We start from the raw sequence: 24,720 nt of genomic DNA on the forward strand, positions 1-24,720 counted from the left end.
CACTCCATATCCTGTCTTCTACCAACAGTCAATGTCAGTGTCTTACAGTGCCGAAGGGAGCAGGGGAGGAAAAGAAGATGATAGGGGGAACAGAGAGCGGGAATCAAGTGTGCAGATGGTGGAACAGTTGTTGTCAAACTCTGCGAAAACAGTGTGATGTGCTTAACAAGACAAGTCTCTCTTTTCTCCCTCTCTGTCTCTGCCTCCTCCCTTCATGCTTGTCTCTTTCGTTTCCTCTTTCACCTCATCTCCTTTCGTCCCGCTTATCTCTCCCTTGCAGTCCCTTCCTCCCTCCCCCAAAATTTGTCTCCCTCTGCTCTCTCTCTCTCTCTCACCCCATCCATGTTCTCTCTGTCTGAGTTCTTTAAGCGAGCGCTGCTAACTTTGTGTTTGGGGAGATGCAAATTAGCCTCACACAGAGTTGTTGGAGTGGAAACACCTCTCTTTCCATATGGAGTGATGCTCAGAAGAGGAGCTTGTGTATATATACAATGTGGATTAGTGTGTGTGTGTAGTCGTGAGAACCAACTTGACAACATGCTGTCTTTAGAGGACATTGTGGGTTGTTGGGGACGTTTTGTCAGATCCTCGCAAAGAAAGAAATGCTGAATTTAAGTTTAGTGGTTAAAGATGTTCAGTTAAAGATCATATATGCACATTTCCAGGTCTATATTTATATTCTGGGGCTCTACTGGAATATCTTTGCATGATTTACAATTAAAAACTCCTTATTTATTTTAAACTGGCCCTTTATGCAGCCCCTTAGTTCAGCCTCTGTCTGAAACAGGCCGTTTTAGCTCCTGTCTCTATAAGGCCCCTCCTCCCAGTGAGCCCAGTCTGTTCTGATTGGTCAGCTTCCAGAGGCTGGGTCACAGCAGGCATCCCGGCTGGTCGTGAGGCTACATCAATAAACCATGAAACAAACTATAGTAGTAGGATTTCACTACTTTTTCTTGCTCTTTACTCACAATGTCAACTTCTCAAATACATCCATACATGGTTGAGCTGGAGTCCAAAATATGAGAATGGATAACGCCAACAACAGATGGAAAAACCATAGCAACAACGAGGCTACAGAACAGGCGGCCATTTATGGGCATGTGCAACAAGCCGAAATCAGCTCATTAGCAAGATAGAAAAAAATGTTGCAAATGAAGTTTTCAGAGCAGGTTGAAGCTCTAGTTTTAGACTTGCAAGGATCATTTCTACATACATTCACCTCAAGTTTTGGAACTTTGACTATGTTTCACACCTGATATCATAACAGGATATAAATAACAGAAAATCACAAGCACACGGAACAGTTTGCCTTCAGTGGTGACGCCATGCTCCACTAGTGTCATCAGACATGGTTGTAAAAGGGTCTCAGCTATTGTACCGAGCTTCTCGTCTTGCCACGTGATAGCTCTTCTGTGTCAGTAGATGTCAAAACACGACATCCCTCTGCAGAACCAAAGCATCATGATATTATGACAAATTGCACATGATGTCTCAAACAGTATGAACCGCTTCTGATGAGGCAAAGGTTTAAAATAAACCGTACATGCATATAATTCATCAAAACTAGTCTTCTAAACAAAGACTTAAGAGCAGGGACGTTTCACTATATTTGACAGGTGTTTGTGTCACATCTTCAACTAAAGTATTCTTCTTCTCCTTCCCCCTGCAGTCTTGTCACTGTCACAGCGGACGGGGGAACATTCATTGTTGAGGTTTAACAATTTCTAGACCTCTACGACCCGCATTCCTGCTTTATAGAGATAATATTAAAATGACACCGGCTGAGGAGCCACAGCTGAAGAGGTTGACTCTTCAGCTGAGGAATCGGGTGAAGTAAAACACAAAAGGCTCCTGAATCCAGGGTAGCGCTTCACATTCGCTTTATATTCAGAGCACCACCCGCTGATATGTCAAGCTGCAGCATGTCCTGTGTGTGCCGGAGGCATGAAATGACACACATCATGTGATGATGTGTCTTGGACCGGAGGGTAAAGATGTGTTCTGATACATTGCGAAGCTAGAGGCATGGAATTCAAAGAGAGGTGAAAAAAGATTTGGTTTAGGTGAACTGAACACCATTAGAAAACCTTTCAATTTAAACGAGAAATCTACATGATGATATAGATGAGCACATGTAAATTATGCATAATGTGTATCTGGATATATTAGCTGCATGAGGAAAAACACACAAATGTATCTGGATCTGGATCGTTTCGTTCAGACCACATCTTTTGCTCGCGTTGTGATCATATCGCATTACTTCCTTTGACATGGGGTAGACCATGTTTGTTGACCTCCTGTCCCACCTAACTGATTGCATGTTGAATCAAGATAATGAGGCCGTTTATTAATAAACGCAAAGGCACACAGATTGGATGTCATAATCAAGATGAGTATCCAGCTACAGATCACATTTAAACACCAGGTATGGGTCCAAACAGTGACACTGTTCAGTTAATAATAACTACACACATATAAGCTCCCTTAAATGATTCATAGCCTGAAAACACATTTATTGGCTGTTTGTAGACAGTAAAGAGAAAAATAGCCAAAGATTAAAAATCTCTTTTTCAAGAGTGTCCTGGCCAAGGGCAACAACAGTACAGACAAACAACATAAAAACAAATAACACAAAATGTCACCATGTTACATCACAATATCAGATTGAATGAGGTGAAACCAAATTTTGCAATTTTACATCAAGTTTTAATTAGCTTTTAGCTCATTTAGTGTGGACTTTAGGAACTGTTAATAAATATAGGTTCTAGGAAATAAGAGCATAGCTGTTGAAGTTACGATTTTCATCATGTCTGACCCTTTTCTTGATACTATTTATGGTCTGTACTTTTTTAGCAATAGCCATTTAATATTTTTACTCTGCAAATACCTGCATATGGTAGTTCTGGACAAACATGAATGTAAACATGAGTATAAGATGAACATAAAACGTTAAAGTCAGTCAGTCTTCAGATTGAAAGTCCTCAGACTGGAATTCAAGTTTTCCAATTCAGTGTCACTACAAGGCCACCAAAACCCCTGTGTGTTCATGAATGTGTCATTTTTGGTTCATCTGCTGTTGGTTTCTGCCTCCATTTCTCTCTCTATCATCATAAAATGTTCTCTCTTGAGGCAAAGATACTTTCTTTCTTCTTCTTCTTTTGGATGATTGCTGGAAATTACTGTCTCCTTTCTCTGCAATTACACCGTAAATAAGAAAATACAGTTTGAATTCAGTTTTTGGTGAAGCTGAACATAACCCAGCATACATTCCCTTTTCCAGCTGCACCCTGCTCTTTATTCACATAAGATAAAGAAGACATTGAATACCTTGTTAACCCCAAAGGGCAGCTAGCTATCCACTGGCTGCACTAAAGCAGCTGGTGGATCACGCTGCCTTGCTCAAAGTGTCTGCAAGTTTTAGAACAGGTCCTTCAGATTAAACAACAAAATATGTAGTTTGTCCGCTATGGTCAAGGTTTGGTCAGGATTAAGATTAATGATTAAAAGAAACTCACCTTGACTGAACAGTCTCCCATGTTTAAGTCCAACGATTTGTTGACCCATCCGTCCACACTGATCTCCCTATAACATCACACAAAATGACTGCTTTTCTATGGACTGACGAGTCATAATTCCTTTGGCCACTAGAGGGCTTTGTCTCTTGAACATAAACAGATGCTGTTTCGGGGGATTTGCTGAAACGAACGATGCTATCGACTTTCTTGGGAGGTCAGTCTCATTTGTAGGAAGCTAATTTCAGGATTTTTGTTCTTCTGTTCCTACCTGAAATTTAGTTTAAAGGATTTAACTGGCGGTTTTCTATATTTTTCATACTGTCAACACATCTCATGTGCAGAGCCAAACCAACAATAAACAATCGACGATAAATGATCCTACTTACAAATTTGGACACACTTTCTCATTGAAGGGAATGGGAAGGTGTTTCCATTCCTTTGAATAAGAAAGTGTGTCCAAACTTTCGACTGGTACTGTATTATGTGTGTGTATCCAAAGCCTGATATATATCTCTTTCCTTTGTGCAGTGCTGTGGCTCACTGATGTGTTTTTAATAGTTTTTGGACAACAGCAGAGGTCTACAACATAGAAGAATAGATACAGTATATCAGGTTTTGGAAACCGACACAATACTTGTTAGTAGATGTGTTCATTGTTGGTTTGGCTCCAAAAGGGAACACAGTAAATTCAGCTGTTGGACAAAGCAAATTAAATGTCTGAATTTGTAAATAACCAGAAAAGGACGAGCTGGACAGTAACCTTAGGAGAGAGAACACAATTCTTCAGTTTCTGTTTTCAGATTTTCGGCTGCATGGTTTTGAGAATTTAAACCAATCATTCAGTGAAAAGTTTAATTCATTCCTCCTCTACAAAGCCTCCACCTGCACTAGTTTACTGCATCCTAGAGAAACAAACAGGAGGAATGCAACTGTTACATGCAGAGTTTTACATAAAATCACCAAGATCTTCATGTCAAACAAAGAAAAGAGAAATAAACTGGAAGGTGCTCTTTAGGAATCTGGTCTTAAATGCAGTAATCTTCACTTCTGAATATAAAAATCATGAAATAGACATTAAATTAAAAAAAATGTTCTTTGCTAATGGTGAAAAAAACATGAGGAGCGAGGTGCTCTTTGATTTTGAATGACAAAAGAATGGATTTTTTAACATAAGAGAGTGTGATTAGGATACAGAAAAAAAAGTGAAATGTGTCGTGATTGAAAGGCGCCCTTTAAAAGATGAAGTTTCTCAATGGAGGTTAAAAACACAAGCAGGCCAAGGTTGTCTTAAGTTATAGACAAAATAGTTCTCTCTTTAAGGCCTATAAAAAATGCATGAGACACAAATTGGTATGTTTTTGGTGGTGAGACAATAAAAACCAGAGTCTGAAAAAAAGTTCTATTCATTGAAGAGTGCAAATACATGCATGTGTCAGTGTGTGTGAGTCAGAGCAGCAGAGGAAAATAATTAAGGGTGTGTGTAACATGAGTGTGTAAGAATAAGATGATTATTTGCTTCCTATCATAGTACTTATACATTTTCAATGAAGATGCTGATTTAAAGATGCATTCCCCTTTTCCACATTTGTTCAGATGTAAGCATTTCTTTTCTTTTTATTTTCAGAGCTTTATCTTTCACCTTTTTTCAATGGTTTACTAAAGTTCTTTGCAATATACAATGTAGTTCAAAATCAAGGGGTTGTGATATGTAGCAGCCTTCGAAGCACCATGAACACAACCAGGTTCCCGCACATGCTCAGTAGCGTCTGCCTCACACAGAACTCTGAGACTGAAAACATGATGCTGTTATTAGTCTTTGGAGCCGTTTCTAAACAAACTAACGTGACCAAACTCTTCATAATTAAAGAACATGTCACCCAGTGCAGCGGTGTGACTCACTGATGTGTTTTTAATAGTTTCTGGACAACAACGGAGGTCTACAGCACAGAGGATTAAGATATATCAGGCTTTGGATACACACACAACACTAGTAGATCAGTTCATTGTTGGCTTGGCTCTGCACATGAGATTTGTTGACAATAAGAAGAATCACCAGACATATCCTTTACCTCACAATGCTCAGAGTACTATCAGATGGCGCCCAAAAAGGGACATGAGGGAAAATGTTATAAAATTTAAAAAAAAGGAAAAAAAAGTTTGTATGTGAAGATAAATGTATTTCTGTGCCTCTTGGCCACCTGGAAAACAGCAATGAAGTGGTTAATCAATGAAGTAAAAAAAGAGTTCATTTATACAGCACCAGTCAAAAGGTTGGACACAATGTATCATTCATGGGAACGGGAAGGTGTGTCCAAACTTTTGACTGGTACTGTTTATTCAGACATGTCCATTCCAACCTCAACCAATCATATTGCCAAACCAGAGTGTAGATTTTAGACGATTCTGCAAAAACTCCAAATTGTATCCATTGCAAACAGTTTTAAAGTTCTTGCTTATTACAATATCTGCACATGCCAACTGTGATCATGATCATGGCATATAAAGTATGGCCGTGCAAAACACAGGACGTCGACAGGTTTGAGCTACGTCTCCCATCTCGTGCTTCAAGTCATCATTGACTTTCTCAGTATTTAACCACAGCCGCCATCTTTCCAGAACATTAACCGAGTGCTTTGAGCTTCCTCAACAGAACCATACAAATATGTCAAATATGCCTTAATGGCTTTGAGTAGATGTTGTAGGAAAACAAATGAAATATGTTCATGATTGTTTATCAAATATATTCAGTATAAAGAAACGTAATCTGGCTGCATTATGGTTTCCATAAAAATGTAATTGCTGATGCAAATTAATTTCATATTTACGAGACAGTGTGTGGATGTGAGTTTTTGCAAGGATGATGTGCAGGTTACAAAGCTCTCGGAGATAAATTTGTGATTGTGGCTAATGTGAGGACCAAGTACATGTCAGGACGAGTACTTTGATGTAATTGCAGTTATAGTATATGTATATGTGTGTACTTTGGTCCGAATTATTCCTCTTATTCTTCAGTTAAAATTTATGAAGGGTGCTTCTACTCTGAATTGGGCTAGAAGTGTTTGTGTTGCTGCTCTAGTTTCCATATCAGCTCTCTCTCTAAAATGTTTTGCTCTCCGTCCCCTCAGGGGAGCCATACTATGGTCTCCACTCACTGCGAAGCCACCAGAATATAAAAGAAGCCTGCTTGAATTTGTACATTTTCTGTGTCTCCTCTTCTATAACCCTCTGTGGATATTGGCAACACTCCATCCTTAAGAAAATGATCTAATGTCACTGGTGAGCAGATGAATAAACTAAACAGTTCCCTACCGATTCACGTTTAGCATTTCAACCCTGAATCCTGCTGCGTAAATCATCCCTGCGAATAAACATCTTGCCCGAAGCTTCCGCGAGCTGCTCTCACTGCTGTTCGCCGCTTTTAAAATTCATTTATGTGAAACATTTACGCCTGTGAATCATTTCTCATTTGACTCATCCGGGCCTTATCTGCAGTTTTTTAGCTGGTAATCGTGTTTCATGCTAATTAGGATCTGATTGGACGAACAGACACGTCTAATTGCTCGTTATACCCCCGTTTTGTGGAGCTGTCATCTTAGGTGAGAGGTGCCTGCGTGCTGAGCCTGAGAGGGCTCACATGCATACATATTCACACACACACACGCACCTTTTGTGTTTTTTTTTTTGGTCACATCATTACACTCCCTGATATTACAAAAAGCAGAGACAAGCAGTCACGCTGTTACACACCACTGAGTTATATTTTTAGTCTTGTTTGCACCATAAAGCGCTGCAGTTAAAGCCACAGTTCACCCTTTAGCAAACACGTTCACCACTGTTCAGCAAAGTGCTTCCATCTAAGCAATTATTACCGTCATTATTCTGTCATCACTGTTGTGCTCCTCGCTGCCCACACTGATTTCCACATCGATTTTCTCTCCATCCAGCTGAAGGCGATGCGCTCTCTCTACTTATTGCCTTTGAAACTTTGTTCATTCGTCACATTAAAAGGTTGATATTTCTATTAACGCTTTGCCCTTAAAAGATCAAACGTCATGGCGGGGGCCACGTTCGGAGAGATTGGTTGTAATTCTAAGTGGAAGCTGTGGGTTAAATGAAGAGTTCATGTTTGTTGAAGACTTGTCTGATTTGTAAATTATGCCTTTCATCAAATCAAAGATGCACCTCCACCTGTGTATCGGGACGCTGCATCGATGATTATTAGCTGTTAGCGCGATGAGTGCAAGTCAGTGCGGCTGACAGTAAGTTCTCTGAAAAGCTACAATTAGAGATGCAATAAACAAGGAGCAGGATATTTATACAGAAATCCAGCTCTACGTGAGATACGATCATGTACATTAGAGACAAACAAACAGGGGAGCAGCTCATAAAAGCATTGCTTCACAGTGCTGCTAGCAGGCACAAAACTTCACAGGATACTTTTAATCATTGATTGGCAAAAGCCTGAAAAGCCTTCACCCATTGATTTCACTTTCTTTTTCTTTAAACTTGAGAGGCAGATTCATAATGTGCTGCTTGAGCTTGTAGTTAGTTAGTTTACAGACGTCTCCTGATGGGGTTTCTGTCTAGATAAAGATGGAAATATAAGGCCATGTTATTCCATCCTATCTGGTCTTAATGAAAGTCAACAATTTAGTACTCTGTGTTTATTTAAAATGGGTAAATTGCTGAAGTATTATCACTATTTATTATATATTGCCATCTTATTGGGCTCTAATCCTTCGGTAATGTGTGGATTATACAGTACACATGCTTAATGGACTTTCCTGAGTTTCTCAGGCAATAGTTATTCTGTGAATGTTAACTGAAGCTGAGCCGACACTCAGGCTTTTTCCCTGGATTTTTTTTTGAGACAAAGGTGGCAAAGGCTGGAGAACGTGCGAGATGCAGCGCACGCACCTTTAGAGTGTTGTGCGCTTTAGTGAAAAAAATCACAATTTGACAGACAAAAGTGTCCATAGAGATTTAAATTTTATACCAAGATGGAACAAAAAAAAATGAAAAATAAAGGTTGTGACGGTGTTTATTTTGAAGACCTGGGACAATATGACTATCTCCTGATTCAAGACTATCACAATACTCGGTGCCGAATCGATTCAGAATCTATTCTCCATTCAAAACTGATTCTCGATTGGATGAATAGAAAACGCAGCACTATTTTCAGTCTCTTGCTCCAGTACACTGTGTGCAAAACCATTCACTAGTGTCCTTACTCCACTGAAATACAATATGAAATATAACTGGCAGATAAGGTAAATGGTCCGTAGCCTTTTTATTTTAAAAAGTTAACTGCATTAATTAATCAATCAATCAATTAATTTGAAGGCATCTTACAGTCTCCTGCCTGTAAGAGAATAAACTGAGAGGGAGGCGGGGTTGGATTAAGTTGTTTAATGCTGCAGTGTGTGTTGGTCAGCTCGTTTCATTCACTGCTCTGCTCCTCTAACATCTGCGTGACGGCGTAGAAAGTTCACAATATTCTTCACATTGTTCTCGCAAAAGGTGATTATTTAGTCATTAAATCAAAACATGCTTGTAACCGCCGCCTGTGTTGAACATGAATTACAAGATAACTCCGGCGTGTTTGTGCTCTGTCCGGGTGCTGCACTGCCCTCGCAGCTGAGTTCCTCTTTTTTTCGTTCTGTCAGCAGAATTTTCAACAAAGGCGGCTGTCAGTAATACAAAGGAGAGCCGCCTTTGAGTTAGATAGGCAGAGAAAACCCTGGACGATGTACAGTTTTATTAATGTTGTTGTTTATTGCCTTAACTCACACGGTGTGTTTTAAGTACACTTTCTATAAAGCCACAAACATCATTTTTTGTTTCCTCTTTTCTCTCTCTCTCTTTTTATTTTTACTCCTCATTATTTTTCTTCATTGAGTTTTTAGGAGATGTCTTTGTAGAAGCTACCTATTCCCTCTGCACAAGCATTTGTTCACTCTGAGTTCATGAGTGTAAAAGTGTGGTTTTATAACATGTGAATGTCCTTGTGTACAAATCAATAAATGTGTAAACAAACAAATAAAAATACCACAGCATGGGGATAAGCATGATACTGAACGCTATGCAGAAACCCCTGCGGCTGTATTGTCCAATCACACTGTCGGGGGTTTTTTGTATTGAGAGGAAATTAAGCTCTACTGTATGACATAAAGACATAAGCTGTATCAGGCTACACACACAACACTTTGTTACAATAATGCAATGACTGAAAATGTTATCTTTTACTCCAATGACTGCTTGTTTTGACAAATTACATTGCAACCATGCCAAGATTTTTGTAATGTAACCATACATATAGTTTCATACCTCAGGCTACTTCACTTCCAAAGTACCGTGAGCATATTCTGAACATATTTTTATCACAACAGTGTAACACACAACAGTAATAACATGCTGTCAACATAGTATTACATCTTCATCCAGCAGCTCCACTGTATTATTCTCATTAAAAGCAGCCAGCCGGAGCAGCAGCAGCAGCCTGATGTAGGTGACCAGTGTGTGTGTTAAGTCGCTCCTACATTACCCAGAGGCAGGTTCTTACTGAAGCTGCTGTACAGACATACAGGTTGAACACACACGTTGACACTGTATCACATTGTACCAACACCCCCCCTCATTCATGAAGAGTTTTCTCCGCTATTCCCAGGATCCTGCTGAACGTCTCTCTTCTTTACGTTACAATCATGACACAGTTTTGTTACGTCAGGCTCTCCTTGCAACTGACCAGCTCACACCCCTCCCCACCTGGCAGCCAGTACCAAGTGTTCATCCTCATGTATTTTAAATTCTAAAGTAAAAGCTGGTGTTCAAAAAATTATGACAGATTTCATTCGAGCATGGTTAGGTTACCAGCAATGAGACTTAACACTTCCTGTAGATGTTTAAAATTAAAAGCCTAACAACTTAAAACATGTCATGCAACTCTTCTCCAGGACACGATGCTTTATTCACCACCGATGAGTAAAAGGATTGAGTCTCATTTTTCAAAACAAAGCAGCAAATTCTATACTTTACTGAAAGATGAAAGATTGTGTTTGCTAAAGAGCATTTTGGATAGTCAGTAGTAATATAGTATGTTTATTAATGGTCAATAATTACACCGTTTGAGCTGCTGAAAGACTTATAATGTCCTATAATGTAAAGATTGTTGAAAATCTGTTGCAATTGAACATTATATCATCATTTAACATGACAACAGGTAAACATGGAGAAGTGTTGAGTTTGTATAAATAGCTAATTCAAACAGGAGCAGATCTGAAAACCGAGATGTTGACTATATCATAAAGTATTCAGTATTTGAAAGTCACAGATGTGCAGAAAGACAGAAAGGGGAAAACGAGAACAAAAGTCATCAAAGCAACAAATGCAACAGCTTCCATAAGAGCTATAGATGGGATTCATGTGTCTGGTTTCGGTGTCAGCAGGCAGATGTTTGCCTCTGCTCCGATGTGATGGCAGATTCAGGTTCTATAGTGAATCCTCTTAAGTACGGAGTCAGACAGCTGCTGCAGACTGGAAACTGTCACAAGCCAAACACTCTGCACTCATTCAAGATGTTATCCTTCATCCAGCAAAGTGTTGGGTTCTTTGTGTTGTTTTACCAGGTTGGAACTCAGATTCAGATGTTTCTGAGCTATTTCAAAATGTTTTTCAGTGTTTTGGTTGATGCAATGTATGATCAGAATTTCACTTTTAAGACGCTGATGACAACAGTTGGAAATATTACTTCCACGAAATATAAACTTAAATCTGTTAGATGATGTGTTTTTGTAACATTTGGGGAATATTTTACATTATAATGAAACATGTTTCAAGAGGAGATTCTGGCACAAAGCTGTAGTAACAAAAAAAATGTCCTTAAAGCTACAACAGTTGATTCTTGGCCACTAGGGGGCAAAAAAGCTCTGACATGTGGGTTAGGGTTAGGGTTAATACCACGTCTTAAAGTGCCACCGACGGCCACTAGACGCTCCAACTGACTCCCATTTAAAAAGCCTCAACTTCTCTCTAGAAATATTAATCCCAAATACTAGATTCAGGCCCTCTCATAAGTGTGCTGGTGGTGATTTTGGAAATTATTCCTCCATTAAGATTTGAAGACTTATATCTTTGGTTGTCTATCATGTGGCCATTGATTGACAGCTGTGATTGACAGTTTTTATTACATTGATCTATGGTCCATGTAGTTTAATATGACCTCTCCTCACCGGCCATGTGGGCATGAACATTGGGTACTTTCAGAAAAAGAATACTTTAAGTTAGTATGGTCACTTCAAAACTATTTTATTAGCAAGTTTTCAGCGTACAGTGTTATTCTGTCTTCAGCTTTCAGCCATGCAGGGACATGAAAACAGTGTTCAGCAACAGTTGAATGACCCAAACTAACAGTAAGTGAATGTTTCATGAAAATGGTGTCATATGTGAACACAGAAGCTCTCAGTTCAACCATCACATCCAGTCTGAGGTGGAGAAGAGGTGAGTGTCAGCAAACTCACTCACTCTGTGTGTGTGTGTGTGTGTGTGTGTGTGTTTAAAGGCATGTAAATAAAGCCTCAGGTTTCTCTTTGTGTATGGATGTAGTGTCTGCTTGTGTGCAGGTAAGTGTTCATGTCTTTTGTGTGTGTGTGTGTGTGTGTGTGTGTGTGTGTGTGTGTGTGCCTTCAGTGACCTCTTATCTCAATATCAAAGACTGCAGCTGTCTCACACCGAGCTGTCTGCCCACATCAGCATTCTGCAGACCTGACAGCTCCTCAGCATGTGTGTGTGTACGTGTGTGTGTGTGTGTGTGTGTGTGTGTGTGTGCATGTGTGTATCAATCTGACTGTCTTTTCCTGTGGACGTATTTTTACAATGACACCTTATATTGCAACACTTTCTCCCTGTTACTTGGGGAAGTAACAGAAAACCATTTTGTTCTTAGCTCAGTCTATTTTTTTTAATTTTTTTTTGGTTCGACTGTTAAAAGACACTGACATATTTGTTGTGTATATATACATATATATATATAAAGAGAGAGAGAAAGAGAGAGAATATTTTGTTTTTCCTCACTCCGTTAATTAACAAAGAGAAAAATATTAAATAATCAGACGGCAGGCTTTTCATTTTTCGCTGGAGTTGACCCTCACTCTCCCTGGTTGACATGACAGATGTTGTTGATGACAGATTATATAAGCTGTAAGTAAATTAATGTTAATTTCATCAGTAATTAAGGTGCTTTTAGACAGCGAGCAGTTGAGAGGGAGGGCGGCTGCCGCTCTTGTGCATAGTTCTTTTTAGCGCTGCCATCGGAGTTTACGAGTTTATTTTTAGTGAAGGAAACACATTGAGAAATAATACAACAGCTATCTAAGTTTCCTGTATGATACACCTTTTTTATGAGCAGTGAACAGACAGATCAATGAAGAGAAACAAAATAAACATTGTTTATGACAACCTTGTTAGTAAAACTTACCACTGTATATTAATTGTGTTATATTGCTTTACATTTCCTCTATTTAAAGCGACAACCTCTTCTATTTAGCAGCGTGATAAGATTATACGAGGTGAATAGCAGCAGTCTAGGTGTGCAGGCTGGTGGGATCAGAGTTGGCTCAGTGGATTCGAAACACAGAACGTCGATACTGCCACACAGCAGCCGCTCAGTGTCTGGCAGCACCTTTAAAGAGGAATGTCAACACTATAAATAAGATGGTTTCTTAAAACTAGATCACCTATGTAGTAGAAACGTGCAGATATTTTTGAAATTGGTGCCCAATGACTAGAAAAAACCTAACGTAACGATAGCGCCACATCTCTGATTCCAACAGTGTAGCATGAAACTAGTTTTCTTCCAAATATACTGATATTGTCTGCTTTGCCCTATGGCTAGCAAGAAAACAACATGATGGACATATTGTTTTGGTCCCTGAGTTCAGATACTTCCCTTCCCTGGCATTCTTCAAAAGCACCATCACAAAAAACAAGGAGTAGTTTGTAGTCCAATGCTGATCTTTAGAGACTTCTGCATCTGGATGAAGAGGAGTATTACCATACAGGCAGAGAACAGAGTAAAGTTTAATGTCATTCATATATATTCCCACATTAGAACTATAGGAATCAATGTGAAAATCTGTAAAGTTGCACTTTAAGTCCCTGCCAGCCAGTGTCAGCCGAAGATTGCTTATTAGAGGAGGAAGCACCACTCTGTCACACCACTCTAGGATCACAAGAGGGCTGGTGTTTTCTGCAGTGACTGATGACTCTGCTCTGATGAAACAAACTCACTGACTATGTCTCAACAAGTGAACTGGCCCTGAAACTGTAATGCATATCACACCTGTGATTTAACAACTTAATAGCTCTGAATATGGACCTCCAACATTTGGAGCAAGTACCTCATGAAATTGACCTGACAGCAGAAAATGCAACCCATTAATAAAATGTATGAAAGTAAATTAGGATACTGAAGATGATTTGGGAATTACAAGTAAAATATGCAAAAAATCTGAAATCTTCAGCTGTGGCAAGAAGCAAAAATCACCACTGCGTTCTAGGCTACTAACGGCCGCCATTTTGCTCTGTTCAGTGTATTTGTGCGTGTTTGTGTGTAGATGAGTAGATGACAATGAGTGTGTGTGTGTGTGTGTGGGAGCCTACAATATGTGTGTGTCCTGTGTCGGTGTGTGTGTGTGTGTGTGTTTGAGCAGTTGTGCAGCAGACAGCTGGCTGACAGAGACAAGAGAACAACAAGATAAGAGAGAAGAGGAATCACCTCGCCTTCACACAATAACACCTGACAACAACAACAGCAACCACTGCTCGCTCTCTCTCTCTCTCTCTCACACACACACACACACACACACACACACACACACACACACATAAACAGTGTATTTGTCACTTCACACCCTGTTATTCATTGTCTATGTCTATCTTTGTTAGGACTGTTGTTGTTGTTGTTGACAAGATAACAAAAGTCCACAGTGAACCTTTGCGTGGAGGCTGCTGTGTATCACTTTCACACAACAATTCAAATGTTATTTAATTAATAGTGATATCTTGTTGTAATCACGTTAAGCTAATGAGATTATGGTGGAGACAGTTGATGGCCTCATCTTGCACCAGTAGTATTGTCACTGTTAATCCTCATCTTACACCGGATGTTCAGGATTATCAGGTATAAGTGGTGATAATAATCACCAACAACTTCCCAGACTTATGCAGACGTGAATCAGCTAAAGTATTCAGCTCTCAATCCTGGTTTTATCGCACTTCAGTTAAATTCAGTTTACAAAACTGTGGTGACATTCTTCATATGGCAGTAATCAAGGAATCTATGAGAAGCAGGCAGATGAACACAGATTCAAATGAGGGATGGATTAAAACAGCAAGACAGGTTGAGTGCAGTGAGTCCCAAGATAAAAGCCTTATTAAAAAGACCAAACGACAATAGTATGTGGTACTTCAAGTATTCTGCACAGTCTAAAGATTTTGAAATAAATATCAAACAACACTTGCATGTTCTGAACTCTCAACCACAGCTCAAAAATTACTTCGAAGACCCAGATAAAGTAGCATAAAAGCATCCTGCTAACTTGAACAACATGCTTGTAAAGATAATCTGCTTGGAGTAATAATTTGTGTCTGATATGGGTTTTTCCATTAAAATAAGTAAATGAATAAAAAAATTACCACATCACAAATCATGCTTGTACCTTAAACTCAGATTTCAGGTGAGCACAGAAAAATATTCAACAGATGAACGTGAAAACATCCTTCTAGAGCCAAACTCTGCACATAAATCATTCTGCACAGTGAAGCTCAAACATCCAACTGACGTAACAAGTAGAAAAAACACATTTTAGAGGCGAGGGAGACTTTAATCCTTAACAGAACAACACCAAGTTTTGGCCATACGAAGATCTGACTGGGATCGATATTTTGCCTTTTTAAATCATTTTGAGGTTCAAAGTTGGTTTGCTGCTGTTACCTTTTTTTAATTGATGCTCGATTCAGATGCTCACATTGGTCCAAAGTCGGTCCAGGTGATGCTAACTGGAGCTAATTCATCCAAAATCTAGCAAAATCTCAAACAAAGCTGACTAACATTTGGTTCTCCAGTGCCAGAACACAGCAGAGTGCATCCACACTCAACCTCAGTGGCCTGGCTACACAGGGAATGCTAAAACAATGGACTTGACTGGGTTTAGGGCAGCTCAGGGGGGAAAAAATGGCTCAATGGACCAATACAAAGAACAGAATGGGAATATTGCTCCTTGTCAATGACTTGGCATTGGTGGAAAAAACAGCTTTTAAACAGGCTTTCCCTGAAGACTTAACACATACACATCCTTGTGATTTTATTGAATGAAGCTGTCTTTAATATCCCAACACTTTCAGATGGAGGAACCCACCTAATACACGTGTAAAGACTCCAGGATCTATGGCGACCAGATAAACGTCGAGGCCATTGTCAAAATGATGCTGTGTGATGACCTCCAAAAGTACAATATTGTTCGGATCAATATTGAGCATGAAGCATGACATTGGAACAGTACCATGCCATCAGAAGCCCATCCATGTGTGCAAAGCAGTACCACTTTGGAAATGGATTACTGATTATGGCAAAGCAGCTCTCATGAGGACTGAAACATTGTGCTGTGAAGAGCCGCATGCACATTTTTACTTTATTATGGCCTGTATTTTCTGCACCAGCAGAATGTGTTAAAGTTAAAACGTTCCCAGGATAACTATCTTTCTCTGCTTGGCCACAGGAAACTTCAGCTTAATTGGTGGCTGCATATGTGGATTTTTTTTTTTTTTTTTTTGCTGCAGCTCCCAGGGATTAGTGCAAAAAAAAAATAATTAGTGTTTCCACATCAGTTTGTATCCAGTGGATGAGACTGACAAATATGCAAATCTGAGAGTCACTGTACAGCGTTTCTGCTCATGAAACACAAGCATGTGGGAATTTGAGAAATTCCTGCTCACAAGTCTTGGATCAAAAATGCTTAAATGTTTTCTCTACATATCTGCAGCACGTTCGCAATGTAGATACAAAATATAAACTGGGAAAATGATAAAATGTTTAATATAAAGATGGAATTAACTGTTATTATTTAGTTTCCAGCTCAGCACATAAACAGAAAAGGTTGGTTGAGGACAGAAAAGGCCAGAAGGAGAAACTTCTATTCCATTGTACCCATTACAGGATAATGAGTATAATTTAATTTCCAGTCCAGTAGATCAGTGGCTAATACCAGTGGAACAGGATTGTATTTAATGGAATTGTGAAACTAATTGCACAATCTAAAACTGGATTGTCTGACATGTTCAGAGGAGGAGCTTCACTCTTCTAACTGATTAAACTGTTTCAGCAGATTAATTATTTCTCTCAGTCTCCACTTTTCTCCAGACACTTATTCTCTCTCAGTCTGCTCAGTCCGTTTCTGTCACGGCAACATTTTTTTCGGCCCCCCAGACTGTGTATATTCTGCTATAGAAATGACCACAAAAAGCTTCTTGGTGTGTTTGCTGATGTCAGCTAATAGAGTAAAATCTGGAAACTGATACAGGCAGAAAAGTTAAGTGCACTGCTGACAAATGATCTATTGAGTCTGTTTAGTCTGTGCTTTTATGCCGAGCAGCGTCTGTGTGCTATGAGGCTGCGAGCGTTACGGTTTTGCTGTCTCTGGTAGATCTGCTCGTGGTGAAAGTCATGATGTTTGTTGATAGTTTCTAGCTGCATGCATGGAGGTGTCTCGTTGTAGCTCCGATCATTTTATTTTGGCTGTTGTTCAGCACTTTGATTATGAGCTGAACTGATTTTACTTGTACAAATTAGCATCAATATTTACTCATATAAAACTGTGATCATGATCTTTCCCTAACCTCGGGGCTCGGTCTGATTGATTGACTGAAATTCTTTATTGACAATATAAAAGATATACTGTGGTGTCATTTTATATGACTTATGATGTGTTGAGAGAGACACACAATGCAAATGATTACTGTTAAGATGATAAGCATTAAGTAGAAGTGTTTTGAATTATTATTATTATATTGTATGTATACATCACAGAAAAACTTGATTAATATATGGGCACAGAATATGTTAAAAGTAATCATACCCTTTAAAAAAAAAAAACCTCAAGAAAGGATCAAGAAATAAGAAATGGCAAGAGTAACTTGTAAGAAAGATAAAGCCAGGAGAGGATTTGGCCATAATGGTGTAAAGTGACCCTAAACAGTCATAAAAGGAAAAGAGCATGACTGGATAGAACTGGATATGCCTAGGCAGATTTTGCGTCTGCAACAGATGATGTAAAGCAATTATAATGGTATGAATGGCTTGTATAAAGAGGTTGGACAAAAGGTGTGACCTATGGAGACCCAAATGGTATAAAAGACCACGCCCTGAGACCAGGAACTCATAACATACGTGGTGAGCACTGTGCGTACTATATATTGTTCTCCTTTTTTGCCGGCATTAAAGTACATTTTGCTGCTCACAACTCCTGATGATTCTTTTATTTTTTGAACATCAAAGAGAAGTTTTGTCCTTGAGCCGATCTGAAACTTTTTTCAACTGAGACCCAAAAGATTTATTACGATAATACGACATATATGTATATATATATATATATATATATATATATATATATATATATATGTATATATATATTCCATGGATATGTGGATATTTTGAGCGATGGTCAGCCCTTGATCAAGGAGAAACTGAAATAGCGAACATTGAAGTCATCTGCAACTCGGATGCTGTCTCTCTGCGTTCTGCCCCCTGAAAGTCTGACTCTTAGTCTTTAACCTCAGCAGATCAGCCTACAATATGAAAAATTAGTCTAATTGGTTCACTAGTTTCTAAACAAGGAACTGCATTTTACCCGTGTTAGTTCAGGTCACGTTGCATGGAACTTCAGGTCACCGTCAGCACATTCTGGTTTGAATGTCTGATTGTGTCAATAGAATTTACACATCCACCTATCTGTGTTGTCTGGGAATGCCCCTCCGACCTTGGTAACCATGGCAATGCTAATTTACCCTTTATTAGAGAGGTTTCTGCTTTCCCCAAAACATCACAGACAGCTGGAGTCTCAAGGAGAGGAGAGAAAACAGTGTGTGACCTAAAGGCTCCGGCTTGACCCAGTGTAACCCCTAAAGATGGAAAATTCCACAACAATATATAAATAAATAAATAAATAATATAATATATGCACAGCCTCAGCCAGGAGGCATCATATCTTTGTACAGTAGTTGTCAAGAGATAAAACAGCCCATGAGCTTATTTACATTTTGGTTATTTGGAATAAACAGCTCACCAGCTGGTCACCCCACTTTTTTTTTTTTTAATTTCAGTGGATTCATTATTGTACATGAAATACATTTGTGTAATGTTTTGTCTGTAGAGATTCTCAGTTATCCAGGTAATGGAATATCCAAAAAAAAGTCGAGTCAAGAGCAACTAGACTTGTTGACAAGTTCAACTTTGCATAAATCTAAATGAAATCGATATGTTGCTGTGAGCAGCTTCGCCTTTCAAACAGCAGCAGTTCTCCTCAGTGTTTCAGGTACTCGGCAGGTCGCTTGTTCCTGCATCTTGCAAAAGTTGCTTCTGTGGATTTCGGCGTCTCAGCTGCTTCTCTCTCTTCATGTTAATCTCAGACTGACTCCATGATGTTGAGATCAAGGCTCTGAGGGCTTCAGACCATCTGTTGCAGGACTCCTTGTTCTTCTTCTTCTGCTGAAGAAAGTTCTTTAAGACTCTGGATGTATGTTTGGGGTCGACGCCTCCTTGATGGTGTCGTATTATAGATGCGTATAAACATCTAAAGTGGCTAAAACTTTTGCACAGTACTGTATATTTATTTCAGAGTTTTAAATCATGATGCTGTATAGTTGAAAATGAATATAGTTTCTACCTCATAAGGTTATATAAGTATGTTAGAAATATACAAGAAGAACTGACAGTTTGACACCACTGTGACACAAATTACAGTTTTAACTGATGGTGCATTTCAAAAGCAAGAAAAAAAAGTGTCACACACTCTGGCTCCATATGTGTTTCTCTTTTATTTGACTTTTCCACTATATGCAGGAATATAAATAGCCATCTTTTGATACTACGACTCAATCATCTGTGATTTACAGTTTGTTTCATGTATGTTAAAAACGTCCAAATCCACAATCAACCAGCTGTTGTGTTGTTCATTTCACGTCTCATTTTGTTGTTTATGTTACATGCTGATGACTCTCTGTGTTATAGAAATAATTAATAATAATTAAAATAGTTCTGTTACTGTTAGAAAACTCTCTCTCTCACACACACACACACACACACGTGTATCCACTGGTGTCCAGTTTGTAGTCGTTCAAAGTGTTATATCTCCTGTCTGCAGGGGAGGTCACCTTTAAGATAGCAATTTAACAGCTTTGCACTAGAGCACACACACACACACACACACACACACACACACACATGCATATTATACATCTATATACTGTATATATACACACACCCTGCAGCCCACCCGGTCACAGATAGAGGACTTGAACGAAAGAGACAGCAATGGATTGTTCTCAACTCTCACTATGGTTAGTAGGTCTGCCCTGTGTGTGTGTGTGTGTGTGTGTGTGTGTGTGTGTGAGAGAGAGAGAGAGAGACTGGAAGAGAAAGAATAGAGAATTAGAGCTGTCACTAGTCCGATAACAACATTAAGGTGAGGAAGTGTGCTTATTACACACACACACACACACACACACACAGACCTACACACACACACACACACACACACACACAGCCTCCTGACAGGAAAGGTGACTTTTGTCCAACAACAGAGAGATAGAGAGCAATAGAGGCCTAAAGAAGGAGAGAGAGAAGCAGCGAGGAGCGAGAAAGAATTCAATAAGTGAAAAAAAAGAAAGAGATGTGAAAAGGAAGAGAAGAAGAAGAAGAAGAAGAAGGGGTGGCAGCACGAGACATGACGGAGAGGGAATGTGTTGAATTCAGAGAGGGAAAACGTGTGTGTTTATGTGTCAGGGGACGAAGGGGAGAGAGGAGGGGGGGGAGTTGCTTGTCATTTCTGACTGACAGGCCTCTTCAAAGCGTGCTGGATTAAATGGACAGATATATGGCAGGAGGGAAGGAGGAGCAGATGGGAGAGTGAAGTGGTTAAAAGTGGATAGAGGCAGAGAAGGAGGGAGGAAAAACGGGCACGGGGATGAATGAGAGGAAAGCTGAGGAGAGGAGAGAACTAAATATAAGCGGGGATGGAGAAATGAAAGGACAGATGGATGGATGGATGGATGGATGGGAGGTTGGGAGGAGGAGAACATCAGGAGGAGGATGCACACAGGATGAAAAAAAGAAGTGATGGAGACGAGGGGTGATGGAAACTGTCAAATTTCCATGGATATGACTTAAATGTATTCCTGTTATACAGAACTACAACACTCAAGCACACAAATCACCATGTTTATTTGCCTTGTAACCTCTAAAATAATCAAGCTATTACAAAATCTAACTTAAAGAACAAGTAAATGATGTGTAACATGATCTTACAGTCAACAAATCCAATGAAAACACCAAAAACAACAATGAATCGCCTTCTAATCCCATTAACATGTATTGTGTGTGTATCAGAGCCTGATACACCTTATTCCTATGTGCTGACCTAACACACACACACACACACACATAATCCCACTGCCACAAGTAGGCTGCTCACTAAAGCACTAAATGTGGATTCATCCACCGCTGAAAACAGTCCCCAAAAAATGTGCTATGTCCTCCTCTTTGGAAAATGTTTTCCTGCTTTAGGATATTACTAATGAAACACAAGCAGTGTTTAAAGTTTTACTTCGTCAATAGAAACCAATGGACTTGGAGCTGAGAGACATGGTAGGAAGTCCAGAAGTATTGAGAGATGGGTTAATGCACTGTTGGTTATGGTTTTTTTAATTAGATTTGGTGACAATTTGAAAATAACTACACTATAACTACAGAGTGCTCTTAAAAAGTAGAACGACTTCAGGATGTAAAACTCTACTTCTTCAAAATCATCAAAATGTCTGAACTTTATCATAGAGATGTTTTATCTTATAATGATTTTTAGAGAATATCTCTGGGATAATTAGGGCTTTTGATAAAGGACGACTTCACCAATAAAATCACTAACTGTGCTACTTTCAGCAGTAATTGCTCATTGGAAAGGAAAACTGAGTATGGTGGGTCAAAGTTGAAACAGGAAGTCGGTCTGTAAACTGTGATGTGATATTACTGCTTACTGTTTAACTACTTTAAGATATAACTTTGGTTTAAAGTGGTTTTTGGTGTTTAGATATGGATATATTGATAGTTTCTTGTGCTCCTAGTTAAAAGAAATGGTTTGATGACATTGTATTGGTTATAAGACAGAACTATTTACAACAGAAGAAAAGGTTTATTGAAGAAGTCCTTCCCAGCATGACTCAGCTGTAAGAGATGAGGAACAAAATCCACAGTCCTGTTATGAGGCTTCAGAAGTCTGAGTCATCCAAATCGAGTTGGTTTATTTTGCAGAGTTACAGCGCTTTTCAAACAAAATGTTGTTCCATGCAGAGCTATGTGGAGGTTATAAACACAAACAGGGAATAACGTACTGAAAAGATTGTAAATTTGGAAGAAGGCCATGAGTTTGAAGGGCTTATCAGACACCATAACACTGAACAGTAGCTGCTGTGGTTTCAATGTCCACTGGAAACATTTCAGTAGTAGAGTGACTCATTTCCAATATTGTTTACAGTCATTTTGCTGACGTGTTTCATGTTTTGCAAGCATATTGAAATCACATCTTTATCTCTTTAAACTTTAACATTTAAAGAGCAGTTGACTTTTAAGTCACCTGCCAATAAATATAAGCATGAATATACTTTTATGAGTGAATTTCACACTTAAGAGACACAAGCTGCTCCAGCAAAAAATAGACCATTCATGTAAAAATAGCAGAGTATGAGGTCAGAGACAGACGGTGTGCAGTATGGAGAGGAGAGTTATCTCTTTTAACGTGCATATATGCTTATGAATAGTGTCTTTAAAATCTGAACCTGTCCTTTAAAATACAAACACCGGTTTAAGAAAAGGAGCTTCTGTTAGAGCCTGTTTGTCCTCTGATACTTCAATAGGAAGAGAAAATCGATGCATTGTACGCCTTCCTTTAGCTTCGACAGCTTAAACTCGGCTCAGCTTCAGGCACCATATGTTAAAAATATGTCAACTTTTAGCAAATACAAACAAACCATTTAAAGGCTTTTCAATCAGAAGTCTGGCCAACACTTTGTTTATATTGGCTCATTTTATTGAATACTGTTAAAACTTAAAATGAAGGTCTGTAAAAGTCAAACAGGCTTTTTCTTTCTTTCTTTAATGTTCTTTGACCCTCAGAACAAGATGACTTTAGACTGGAAGAAAGGTTCTATTAAGCATCTCGAACTGAGAACTGGGGAATTAATACCCAGGAGTGTTTAAGAATTCATCCTTGAACTGATCTTCAAACACGGTCAGATGATTCAAACTTCAAACACCTGCAAGCTCCGCTGTAATCTGCAAGATGCCGAAACCTGCCACACACACGCACACACACGCAGCTATTCATGCCATTATTCAATATTACTCTGAGATTAGCAAAAGCCTTTTTTTTTATATTCAGCAGAGCACTCAAGGCAGCACAGGACATTTAAAGTGACAAAGGGCACTTAAAGCAGCTCAGGGAATAAGTCCACAAAAAGGCAATTAATGCAGCAAAGTGCAATCCAGAACAGACAGAGCAATTAAGCCTACACACTCACGTGCCTTTAACTCCTCAGAAGTTCCTATTTTAAGTTGATGATCCATTATAAATTCTGTGAAAATGCTTCGGCTGTCAGTCTTATGCATCCCCAAATTGAAGATAGCTGTTTGTTTTAGTAGAAATTCTGCTGAAACTCCTGTGAAGTGAACATAGTAAACAAGGCCACAGCAAAGTCACACCAATGAACACGACCAAAAAGAAACTTTTGGTACAAAGTGTGAGACCAACACTTGTCACTTTCCAAAAAAGTTGCAGAGTCAGGCTTTTGAAAAATGTTGCTCATCAAAACTCTTTCTGATCTAATTCTGGTGATTTATTTTCAAACTTCTCTCAGCTCAATGAGACAGAATTTTCTCATCAACACATCAATCCCTCCGTCTGTTTTACCTAGAAATGAACCTTCTCTGCTCTTAATATTTTAGCAAAACACCAGATCTGAGAACGCAATATGTAAAAGCTCAAAATTTTTAGAATATCTCCGAAAATGCTCAAGACTTCTGCAGAGCCCCTTAATACACTCATTAAACATACACACCAAAAATGTGTGATATGAATTACATAATATTATTTATTTATTTAAGTTAAGCATGAACATTCATTCTTGGAAATAGTAGATTGACAAAAAAAATTAACTCATGGTCAACTTACCCAATCTTTGATTTATTTTTAGCTTTTTATGATGAAATAGAAAGTGTTGTTGAAAGTTTCAGTATCAGAAAAAGCTAGTGAGTGGAACTAGAGGGGTTGTTTTTTTTGTCAAAACCATTTTTAAAGCTTTTAATGTGGTTTGTCTTGGCTCTTCAACATCATAAACATCAATACACTCAACATTCATATCTTGTGGGCAAAGCCTAACAACTCAACCAACCTAACTGACCTACATTTTCTGAACAAAATTCAAAGTGATAGTTTCTTTGCTCTGGTCTGAATCAGTGGATGAGTTGGTAAACTTTTCACACAGATACAAAAAACCAAGAGAACCAAAAAGCATCACTACAAGCCAGGTGACAACATTCCCTTCTCTCATTGGTTACATGTATCCGGAGCGGTAGCGGGACAATAAACGCAGCAAGAAGCTCCTGTGTACTGGATAAGTGCATATTTCTGTTAGGTAAGTTGCTATATGACAACGACACAATTGGTATTTGTTGATATCCAGACCACTTCCTGTAAAGGGTCATGGTGTGATTGTGATGTACGACTGCTGTGTACCAAGGAGGAAAACCAACTAGAGTTCAACTGGACTAAACAGCGCAGGTTTGAAAACACCTTCACCTATACTGTTTACATTTTATGCATCATACACATCTCCAACATGAGGACAAATAAAGTGTTACTTCCCTGGTACATACTTTTAACCTTTC

General features: G+C 38.9%; 1 long non-coding RNA gene across 1 annotated transcript; it reads right to left on the reverse strand.

Annotated features, from left to right (window-relative positions):
* Positions 1-2,509: 2,509 nt before the first annotated feature.
* LOC122984444 lies at positions 2,510-7,021 on the reverse strand. The gene is made up of 3 exons (XR_006403895.1): positions 6,825-7,021; positions 3,516-3,582; positions 2,510-3,408 (listed from the first exon to the last, which is right to left on the reverse strand). It is a non-coding gene; the product is annotated as an uncharacterized LOC122984444 (long non-coding RNA).
* Between the last annotated feature and the right edge of the window lie 17,699 nt (positions 7,022-24,720).

This window comes from Thunnus albacares, chromosome 6, assembly GCF_914725855.1.
Source record: "Thunnus albacares chromosome 6, fThuAlb1.1, whole genome shotgun sequence".
Taxonomy (NCBI): domain Eukaryota; kingdom Metazoa; phylum Chordata; class Actinopteri; order Scombriformes; family Scombridae; genus Thunnus; species Thunnus albacares.